Source organism: Anas platyrhynchos, chromosome 25 (assembly GCF_047663525.1).
Source record: "Anas platyrhynchos isolate ZD024472 breed Pekin duck chromosome 25, IASCAAS_PekinDuck_T2T, whole genome shotgun sequence".
Taxonomy (NCBI): domain Eukaryota; kingdom Metazoa; phylum Chordata; class Aves; order Anseriformes; family Anatidae; genus Anas; species Anas platyrhynchos.
Genome location: NC_092611.1, coordinates 4,716,153 through 4,727,565, shown reverse-complemented (window position 1 = coordinate 4,727,565; position 11,413 = coordinate 4,716,153). Strand labels below are relative to the sequence as shown.

Here is an 11,413-nt window from a genome sequence, read left to right as displayed (position 1 = left end):
AGGTACATGGAGTTTGGACTAGGACCAGACCCAGGTGATGGGGTTGCCCAATAGCACCTAAAGCATTGGGACTTGCACCCGCTCCAGTTTGCACTGCACCTTGTTGGAGAGCAGATGACTTCCAGTGGCATGGCAGAGGTGGGGATTGGGCCCATCTGCCTCACTTCGCCTATTTGGAGCTTCTGGCAGATACCAAGTCTGATGAGAAATGAGCTTGTGTGTTTCCTGTGTCACCCTCAGTGTTACTCATATATGGAAAGTCTGGCAGTAAGTCCCCAGTGGGAATATAATACCCAAAAAGAGTGAAATAAGTCACTCTGTTGCAAAGGATTTGATGACTATATCTAAGGAAAACACCTTTAATATTTTCTGGAAGGCATTAGGTCTTCCACTTTTGGTGTAATCATTTTGGTGTTCCCATAAGACTTTAATGATGTTATAGAACAATTTGCAAAAGTTAATAGGTGTTTGAGCTGGGAGTCAAAACCTGTTTTGATGTCAAGCCTCAGGCATTTATGGAGCTGTTTGGAGCATTCGATAATAACTTAAGTAGCAGCAGGAATCTTCCTCGTAAAGGGTGGCTCTAGGCTGCAGCACTGGACGGTTCCACTAGCGGGGAAGGTGTGGGGTGAAGGGATGCTGGAGTCGCACACCAAAAGCTGGGTGTGGGAATTAGGATGCTGAACGTTCCCAGCACTGCCGCGGCTGCAGGGGAAGCTGACGTGAGTCACAGAAAACTAGTGATAGTGATAATCCTCTGCCCTGGTTCTGTCTGGCTGCTTGTCCAAACGAAGCTTTCCGGGAGGGAACGTCCTCTTTTTTATTATCTTTATTAGCATAATTGTGGTGCCACTGAGGGGGCCCAGCCGCAGGCTTTCACTCATATTTGTGCGTCTTGCTGAGCTGCAGCGAAGTGGCCTGGTGCTCAGTGATGTGCTGCTCTAACCAGCATCGACGAGACCTCAGCCTGGCTGAAAACGAGACCCAGGCACTCACTATGCTCTAGGACAGTGGGTCCCCAGATCTTCCCAAATGCTTCTGTAAGTGTCTGAGTGCAGAAGGTGATGGGATATGTCTGTTTGTCCTCAAATCCGGATGGGTGAGCACTGTCAGTGCCTGGGGAACCAGCAGAAATCCAGGTCTTGCTTTATGGCTGGTGCACCTGGTTTATGCAAACTCCATCGATCTTAATTTCTTGACACTATCTTGCCCTACATCTGAGACCAAACTTACCCATCGGTGTGTTCCCAAATGCTTTGGAAGAACGTGGGTGCCCAGTGGTGTTACAAAGCAGAAAACAGCTCAGCGTGCTCCCTGAAGCACACAAGAAACATTTCCCTGCAGTGAGGGGATCGGCTCGCATCGCTGCTTGGAAACGAGAAGGAGGAATTAAAAGCTCACCAAGGAGAGATTGTGCTCTGCAGGGTGCCAAGATCTCCGCGTTCGTTATCAGAAATGTAAGCAAACAGTAAATTAAAACAAATTGCATTTGTTCCCCAAGCCTTTGTCTATACAGGGGATTAAGTCTGGCCGTGGCTGTTGCTGGCTGGCAGGCAGTGCTGCTATCGCTGCAGAGCACAGCTCTCCCCTCAACTGGGGCTGGCTCTGCGGCAGCGATGAGTTGCTGGCTGAAGGAAGATAAAGGAAGCTGGCAGATGCAGGAGCTAATGAAATAATAGGTGTGCAAGGGTACTGGGGGGATGTCTGCGAGCTGTGGGTTGGAAAAATAAAGTTAAAAATAAAAATAAATGTGGGGGTTCGTGTACTGTCGCTAAGCCTTGCTGGCAATCGAGGCTAAAGCACCTCGTCTGCACTATCAGCTAAGGCATCTCAGCATTTCGGGTGGGTAGGGTCTGCTGTCTGTGAAATCAAGCATAAAATTAATTTGCTTTTCACTCTTGTCCTTTAGATAGGAAAAAAATCAAGTTAAACCTCCTTGGTGGAGCAAAATTTTCCTGATAAATTCCCCTGAAGTAAGATTTCCCATGCAGCAGCATGATGGGACTGTGTGTGTGTGGGTGGGGGGAGTTCTGTAAAAACATTAGCAGTAGATGATTTCCTACAGGAAAAGCAAAGAGCAGGAGGCATACCTGTGCTGCTTCTGCAGGAGTTACAGCTATTTGCCTTAAGTGCACTTGCTAGAAAACAAAGCAAAACAAACAAAATAAAAAAGTCTCAAGAAATACTGCCTTTAAAAACAAGTTATTCAACCTGGGAAATGTTTTTTGGAGGCTGATGTTGAAGCAGATGCCAAGTTTCCCTCAGTGCTGTCTGTCCAAATGGCTTGTTTAATTTCACAGCCCTTCTCGAGCGCTGGGGAGAAGGGCAGTACGGAGATGTTGTGAGATTTTTGTGCTGAGCATCCAAATGCCACGCTCCTAACCACAACTGCTGCTTCTAAAGCTGGGCTGTGCAGGATTGTCCCAGGTAACCCAGAGCTCTTCATAGCCTAATGCTGGAATATGCGAGAAGCACCAGCTCGCTGGATGTGGTTAAAATGTTTGCAAGTGGCTGTTCTAGCTGGATCTGATGTAGCTAAAGCCAATCTGTTCGTTAATGTGCTGATAAGAAGGGGGAGCAGTGCTTCTGTGGTAGGGTGCACTGGGAGGACCCTGCTGGTGGTGCCTGACGTTGCCAGCAGCTCTGTGACCTGCAGGCAGGTCCCGAGGTACATTGGAAGCTCAATCCATCATCTCTATGTTCTTCCCCACAGCCAAACCTAAGGCTGAGCATACAGAAAAGTCAGTGTCAAGCTGGCACGGAGCTGTGAAACGTGTGGTGTTACCTGAGCATGCATTTCTGGGAGACATTTCTGCTTGCTTGGCTCCTCTCTGGCACCTTTACCTGCTGGTCTGCTCCCAGTTTTACATCAACGCTTTGTCTTTTAGTCCCCTTGCCTTCTCCCATGTATTTGTCAAGCTGACAGAAACATAACCCTAATTTGCCAGCACGACGGATCCCCCGGTGCAGCGAAAAGGATGGGATGGCCTCCTGGGGAGCCGGGGTTAAGCTGAGATGTCCTCGAGCCACCTGTCCTCCAGCAGCGGGGCTCTGCTGAGAGTCGCCTGCTGTTGTGCTGCTTCTCCTGGCCCCCTCCTCCTTCCAGCCATTGGCTGCAGTTTGTATTTCCCCTTTATTACCTTTGGCTCGCTTGCAATGGGCGGTGCAGTATTTTTGTTCTCCACTTAATAATCTTTTGGCGGCCGGTGGACATCATTTCTCATTGTATTGGTGGAGGATTAGCTGAGATGATGGGAGATATTTCCTGTCTTAGCCAGCGGGATGGGCTTTGCAGGGCTCGTGCCTTCTTTTCACATAGTGTAATGCTTTGTTTGGGAATGTGCAGAGGCAGCTAATCTATGGGAAGCGAGCGCAGCCCTGAAGCATGATCACTTTTAGTAGTGGCAAGAAGCCATGGAGCAGGCAGAATTACTGGTATTCCCAGGCTGGACAGACCACAGGGCTGGGATGTGGGGCCCTGGTGCTCTGCTCCTAACCTGCATTGCAGCAGGGAGGGCAAACGGCTTCTCTGTTTCCCCCACCCTTGTATCTGGTCATGGTCCTTCCCTCGGTAAGTACTGGTAACGCTCAGGGTGTCTCAAAGCATCGCTGCACGGTGGTGGTGAGAGAAGCAAAGGGGAGCTGTAGGGTTTCCTTTGGGATGGCTGCAAAGGGGGTGTGCAGGCACAAAGCTGCAGTGCCGCAAATTACCTGCAGGGAGGGGCAAGCAAACTTTATTTAAAAATAAATAAATAAATAAGTAATGCCCAGAAAAGGATAAAAGGTTAGGCTTCTGGGAAAGCAATTGGACAAGGGTGGGACCAGGTCTCCGTGCCACTAGGAGGTTGTTATCTAGCATAGTTCTCTAACCACAGCCCCTCTCAGGTTTCTGCTTGTTGGCCCAGGTGGTATCTCCAAGGGGAGAGATGGGCTCTCCTGCAATCCCTCTTCAGCTCTCACCACCGAGCCTCGCACTCCCTCGCATCCAGCTGCAAGTCTTCACCGGCTCTTGAAAATCCCCAAGGCTCTCTCTTCCTTCTGCTGTGTCTTATCACGGCGCAAGGTAGTCTCCCTGTCCCATGGAGCCCAAGTCTGGATCCTGTGTTTCTGTCTGCAGGCACTTCCGCGGCTCTGCTGGGACGGTTCCTCGCCGCCACGGTCCGCTGGTGAGATCAGACGTTACTGGAGAGCGAGGTTTAACGTTACGCTGTAGATTGTAAGTGGAGACAATCTCGAGATGAAAAAAAAAAAAAAAAAAAAAGACTTTCCTGGTTCCAAGCGATTTAGTTTTCTTGTAATAGTAACTGATAGGTGGGGGGGGGAGGGATTAGCCATGACATGATCCCTTTGCAATGCTTCGTGAAGACAAGAGCTGCAGACTTCTTTAATCTTCCTGCCAATTCAGAGCATGGGATATGGTACCAAACGCTGAAAACCCAGACAGTTGAAGAGCAGAGGAAGGAAGTTAATGGTTGCTGGAAGAGGCTGGGGATAAAAATGCACCACATTCCTTGTTGCACATAGTTTGTGCTGATCTAGTCCCGAGATATCGACCATCTGAGAGCAACTGCTGTAGCAAATATGCCCAAGGTTTTACTGGAGTACAGGGCTGTGGAATTGTCATTTGAACTATTGAAAAAAGTAAGGCTTTGACTTCAACAAACCCTAATTGCTTCTTGTAGCCAGAGTTGCTTTCCTCCACATGTATCTTTGCTGGCTTTTTCCAATGAAACACGTGAGGGGAAGAACCTCAGAACAAGTTATTCAGTTAAGTTCCTGGCACAGTGATGTGACTTTTCTTGAATTTCAAGAAACGACAGTTGTCCTGCTCTGGTAGCATCCTGCTCGTTTTCAGTGGGAGCAGTGGAAAGGGCTGTTCTCTGCTCTCTGAGGTGTGAGCACCATGCTTTAGGTGCCTTAAATGTTTGAAATGGGACTTGCAGTCTTGGTAGTGCTTAAGGTCAAGGTGCAAGGTCTAGATATTGCAATTGCTGATGCTCAGTGACCAGCAGACGCTGCCTGTTCTGCAGATCTGCTTCAAAGGAGTCAGCTGCAGACCTCCCCCAGCCTGCTGCAGGCTAGGTGGGACCTCTCGTGAACCTGGAAGGGGAAAACAGGAGAAGGATTCAGGAGAGGGCTCGCTGCCAGCAGCCAGAAGGAAGTCAGCAGCTCCCACTGCTTCCCTTCGGAAGGGACTCGTGTGTCAAGGTCAGATTTTGGATGTGCTGCAGCCGAGTGGTTTGGGGTAGGTGTTTATAGCTGAGCAAAGGGGGCCGTGCAGCAGAATAGGGAGCTGAAGAGGCAACGTGGTCACACCGGAGTTGGCTGCTCAGCCACGTTTGATAGACCAGGCTTTAAGTGGATCGTGAATGACAGGCACCTATGAAAGTTTTCTCATCCCTGCAAAAATAATTCATAATTTGTCTCCTTACACCACTGAGAAATATGACAGAGGAAATCCCTTGGAGAAGGGAACGGGAGCTAAACCGTGCTCCAAAGCTCCTCCTGACATTCTTCATCTGTGCTGCTGTATCTCCCATTGACGGTTCTCTAAAACTCCCGGTCACTGTTCATGCTGGTCCTAAAATCAGCTCTATTAGGAGTTAGAAATACCAGCACTCTTCCAGAAGAAGCTTATTTTTATTATATTCCCAGCCTAATGCTAGAAACCTAAGAGCTTCAGAATAGAGCTGGCTGCAACTCCAGCATTTCCCATGAAAGAAAATAAGTTATGGGAAAAATCCCCTTTTTGACAGCCTTCCACAAAAAAAATAATTTATAATTTTCCCACAGGAAACGTGCAAGTTTTGTGGGTAAGTGGGTTTTTCCTCGCTTTCTCGCTGTCTCTAACTTTTTCCAGCTCGAGCTTGGTGTCTCAAAGTGCTGCTCTCACTTTGGGCTGGCAGAAGTTGGACACCAGCACTGAAGAGTGGAGTTTTCTTCACTGGTCTGGAAGTAGGTGGGAACCTACCATTTGAAAAGTGCATTTTGAAACAGGAATAAACTTTCTGCAACATGCTCTTTGTCTGATCTTTTCAGTAAGATGAGAACTTGCCCCTCAAAGGGTAAGGTGGCTGCTGGGGCTGGCTGTGTGGTGGTACCTGCTCAAGGCTTGCTCCATCTGCTCTGAACCGGGATGGGCTGATGTTTGGTCCTGTCAGTGATGGGAACTTGCAGGTGCTCTACCAGTGAAGCAAAAAGAATGGCACAGGTCATCCACTTGGCTTTTGCTAATCTGATATAATCTGATAAATTGTCATAATTTTGAACACCCTATTGCTCCGACTATGTGCTGGCATCGGGCTCCATTACGTCAGCAAAGATAAGGTCCTACTGGGAAGACTTCACCATCAGTGCTGATCCTGCAGTTATCCTGCTCTGCAGGCTGTTGTGTTTGGGTGAGAATATTTAAGCAAATAAAGCTGTTTTCTCAGAGGCAGTGCTCCATTTTTAGACATGCAGCAAGAAGGATGATAAAGAACAAAGGTTCCAACAGCAAGACCGTATCATTGCTCAGTCTGGCAAACAAACAGATTGAGGATCCCTCACATATATGTTAACAATGTTTTAATTTATGTGGGTTTTTACTATTATTATTTTAGCTGCCAAGATTTCCTTGCCAGCTATCTCTATTTTGGTTATTTTTAATCCTTGCTTATTTGCGCTTTTTATCCCAGCCTTTTCAAACTTTTATGACTGTAATGCTAACCCCTCATGCCCTGCAAACACGTGCTCTATAACTTTACTCACGTGAGTCATCTTTGATGTTGAAACCAAGTTAAGTATGTGCGTTAGTGTTTATAAGATCGGGTCCTTAGTTTCTTAACCCTTGCCCAATAAGTTTAGTTTACCATAGTTTTTGCAATAAATCCCTGTCTGTTTCATTTCGGAGAACAGCTACATGCTTTTCCTGCCCCCCCACCTTGTTGAGAGACACTACAGATGTGTGATACTTGGCACTGCGGTCATCTCTTTGCCCTTTGTTTTTGCTTACGATTTTGTCTCTGGGTCTCTAGGATCATGTTTTCCCTCCTATATGGCTCTGAATAATCAATATAGAAAGCCAGGAAATAAATCAAAGCCTCAGATAGTAATGTAGAAAGAACGAAGGGAAAAGCAGACATATGGATTTCATCACCAATGGAGAATAACACATATAATAATAACAACAGAGTGTAAATGAGTATATGTACTCACTGGAGGCTCTTCCAAAACGATTGTTTTTGTACATGACTGGGGAAGTTATTTTGTGGTTTCTGAATTCTTTGGAACGATTGCATCCTGGCACCGCCTAAACTCTTTTCCCAGCCCTATTCCATGCAGCACAGCTTTTTGTTGGGCGATGCTAAAGATTTGGTGTGAGTGGCTGTGCTCTGGGAAGGGTTCAACAGTTCTGGGGACTTCTCTGAAGAAGACTTCCTAGCAGTGCTTGCGTCCTCGGTGGTGATGCTTTTCATCCATGTGTCCCATCAGAGCGCTGTGGGCTGGAATTCACTGCTGCTTCCCTAAACAAAATTAATCAAAAGCGCAAGTTCTTCACTGGCCAAGATAAATTACGGAGGAACATTGATGGTGTGAAGCAACCCAAGCTTTGTGTTTTTGCTTTGAAACCATAGATCCCTGCACTTGGTCTGTGCTCATGTGCTGCCAAACACAAGGGGTGTTAGAGAAGAGACCCCAGAGACCCTGCAATGGGGATGCTTCCCTGACTTGCAGAATTTGGGATGATAGCCACAAAGAACATTTTTTTTTCTCCCTCACAGAACAGGATTCCTTTTCGCTTACATGCACTTTTGCATCTCTGATGGAAGAGCAAGTTCAAATACAGGGGTGTATGCTAATCTGTTAGGGCTGTCAGGTGAAGCTGTTGTTGCAGACCCAGGTGCTTCAGCTAAAGGGGATTTGGGTCCAGAGGTTCTTGGCTCTGCTTCCCTGTCAGTCACCACTGTCTCTACTACTCACAGAGCTGAAGTTTGCTTTCTCCTTCCTGTTTGCCCAAACCAAGTTATTAGCTGATGCCCTTTTAAAAGTAGGGTGGGAGGGGATTAAACCCAGGTGGCTATTTAGTGTGGGCTAGTAACCACAAGCCATCCCACCATCAGAATGGGAAGACAACATAAGAGTAGGTAGGTAATTCCTCAGCACAGGTACTCATCTGCAAATATAAAAGTAGGATCCAGCCCTTGCCAAGGCTTGGTCACCATTCTGGTTGTTAGCCTCTTCTAGATGGATTTTGCTTAAATCTTTCTTAGAAGAATCAGTGAAAATTCCTGTTGGAAACATGATTTCCCACTGAAAATCTCAGTGGGAATATATAAAAAATAATATAGCAAGAATATATAGAAAATATATTTGAAAAGTATATTTTTGACATTAAAATATGTTAAAATAGTAAAATGTGTATTTTGCTTTTTTGACAAATCTTAAGACATTCTGATTTATAGCCAGAAGCTCGTAATTTTGTTATCTAAGATAGTATAAAATCAACTGGGGAAAAAAAAAAAGTTCTACATCACGGGAACAGGAACTCAGATGTGAAGAAATTCTGGATATTGTAAAGCTTCATCAGATAGGAAAATCAGCTCTCCCCAGCTCATTTCACAATCCTGTGCTTCCTTTGTGAGTGCAAATCCAGCACCTTTCACCAGCAATAAAAATCACACATTTTTCTGGTTTAGTTCTGTTTTGAAGGAAAAAGAAAAAAAAAAAACTCTTCCTGGCAGGATTCACCAGTTGTCCTGTAACTGCACTTTGTTGAGAAACAGCTTTTCCTCATCAGAGCTTGTGCCCTGCATGCCATTTTTGGCTGGAATAGACCACATGTAGATGCCAAAGCATGATCTCGGGTGGGCTCTGGATACTATCAGAGCTCAGAGGTTGTGTGACCACCCTCCATGGCAAGGGGTGGGGGGTACAAATGCAAGAAGGGTCAAAATGAGAAGCGCGTGACAAAGTGTAGGTCAAACAAACTTCCACGGGTTTCAACTTTTGTCCTTTGCAGCCTGAAAAAACTGCCTTGTCCCAGCTCTGGGTTGGCCTTTGGCAGTGCTGTCTGATTGCAGCAGGAAGGTGGGAACTCAGGGGGGCTTTTGTGCTGGGTTTTTGAGGGACGGGGGGTGCTTTGCCTTTCTAGCACAGAACTAATAGCTGACCCGATGCATTAAGCAGTGACAAAACACTGCAGTGCTGGTCTCTGACTTCAGGACCTGTTTACAGCAGGGCATTTGAGGATGTGCTTGTGGCTGGACAGGGCTGGTTTTGTCAAGTCTTGCAGGTCCCAAGATTTTCTTGAAACAAAGCTTATTTCTCTAAGCTTTCCAAAGTTTTTCTAGGATGTTGTAGTTCCTGGCACTGTACAACAAAACTATCTTAAGAGCGAGGCAGATGCTTTGGATGCGTATTAGTGATGGATAATCTCATATTACTCAGTTCATCTTGAGCTGAGGATCTCTTGTGTCCTTGGTTGTAACCCTGCAGAGTGGGTGCTATCAGTGAGCAAATTGCTGAAGCATCTTTGCCAGGCCCCAAGCTTTAATGCCTTGGCTGCTGCAGGTCTGGGTCCAGCCCTCACCTCTGTGGTGCACAGAGGTTTATGAACAGCCTGGGTTCATCTGGCTAAAATATGAGCATCCGTTTCCCTTGCCTTTGGTGAAGCTGGGAGAGCTGCAATGTGTGTTGCCAAGTCTGCTCTCCTTTGTCTCTGTGGTGTAGATTAAGGTTGAAGTAGGTGTTTTGTTACAAAAGCTCTGGGTTGTGCTGCTGTGTTTTATCCAGAGTCCCTTTGAAGTTGCTGAGGTGCTGGGGCTGTGAATGGGGAACTTGCTTTGGTTTCTGATACCATTAATCATGCACTTCCCCACTTGGGAACGTGTCAAATTGCTTATTCCATTGCATCTCAGTGCAGGAAAGCACGCTTTTGTCAGGCAGCTGGGGTTATGGGGCTCCTGCTGCTTCTAATCCACCTGAGTGGAAGAGGTCGCACCTTGGCTCAGGCAGCAGCGGCTGTGTGGAGTTTAATTTTGGTATTTTACCCCCACCCAGCTCTGCTGTACATGGAGCTGGGAGCTCATCATTAGTCACACAGGGCCTCTACACAGCATGGGTTTGTGCCTCAGTTTCCCAACCAAATAAATGGCTATAAAGGAGCCCCTCCAAGCAGGACTCTTCTCGGTCTCGGGGTGCTCGGCCTACAGCAAGGGCACCCTACCAGCGCCACTAAGCCTAGGCCAACAATGCATATTGACATTGTACCAAGAGGCATGGGCATTTAATTATCACAAAAAGCTTTTTTCAGCCTGTTCCTGAGCTCCAGGTGATCCCTTTGGACCCCCCTGAGAGGAATTACGGCCTGTGAGAGCAAAGGCAGTTGTGTGGGGAAGGAGGCAGCCGCCATGGCACCCGCAGGCCCTGGAGCTGGCGGCTCTGCCATGACCACACCGGGCAGAGAGACCCTCACGGGTCCTTCCTGAGTTACACTGGCACCGTGTTGGTCAGAGGAGTAAAAACATGTGTTTGTGTTTTTGCTCTGTAAACGGAGTGGGTATGACTCACCAGAAACATGCAGGGCAGATGTTTGTGGTAATGAGGTGTCATTTTTATACAGTTACTTTTCTGACTACAGCAACATTTTAAGGCTACTTTGCATGCCTGAAGAGCAGTTGTGCTGAAACTCCAAGACTGTAGTGGTCTAGAGCAAAGTTTTCAAAAGCACCCGGTGGCTGGGGAGCCCACGCTTGGATTTCAGCACAGCCTCGGGAGCTTGTGCTGCGCTGGCAGTCAGCGGGAGACGGATGACAGATATTCAGGTATTCTGAAAACGATACCTCTGGTCCACTGTGAGCTACTCATATATGTAAAGTACTTGCAGATAGAAGTTCTTTAATCTCCGAGAGCTTGTGCACATACCTCACAATAATGCAGATGTGTTGGATAAGCTTAAAAAAAAAAATTAAAAATCAAATAAAACCTCTTTAAGGAGCTCAGAGCACAAGTCCCAGGGGTGCATTTGACTATCTTGCCAATGCAATATATGTTTTATGGTCTTTTTAAAATGTGGGTAGCATAATTGAGGTCTGTACATGTTTATATTAGGAGCAGGGCTAGTGAATTAACCCTTACAGCAACCTCTCGGTCACATTTCCTCTCGGCAATAAAGTGTTGAAACTTCTGTTGGATTTCCCGTGATCTTTCAAGGTTTCTGTGAGCAGTCTGTAAATAAGCACCCCTTCCTCATGGCCTGCATCAGACCTTCTCAAAACCCATGTGCCATGGCATGGCTCTAGTAGATGGCTCCAGAGCCTGGTTGTGACTCCTTTCTCCCCCATTCACAGCTCCTTTGTGATCACTTTGGTCAACACAACGTCCCCATTTTGATGTGACTTGTTCAGAACTGGCACAAGAGAAACTCTTTTAA

The 11,413-nt window shown here is 46.8% G+C and overlaps 2 long non-coding RNA genes across 2 annotated transcripts in view; one reads left to right on the top strand and one right to left on the bottom strand.

Moving 5' to 3' along the window:
* Positions 1 to 7,308: 7,308 nt before the first annotated feature.
* LOC110353620 (uncharacterized) lies at positions 7,309 to 7,914 on the bottom strand. The gene is made up of 2 exons (XR_002404367.4): positions 7,786 to 7,914; positions 7,309 to 7,505 (listed from the first exon to the last, which is right to left on the bottom strand). It is a non-coding gene; the product is annotated as an uncharacterized lncRNA (long non-coding RNA).
* A 129-nt stretch (positions 7,915 to 8,043) lies between these two features.
* LOC110353619 (uncharacterized) overlaps positions 8,044 to 11,413 on the top strand; it is a 45,607-nt gene continuing 42,237 nt past the window's right edge. The window contains exon 1 of the long non-coding RNA XR_011804860.1: positions 8,044 to 8,126. This is a non-coding gene — a long non-coding RNA (uncharacterized lncRNA). The remainder of the gene's footprint in view (positions 8,127 to 11,413) is intronic.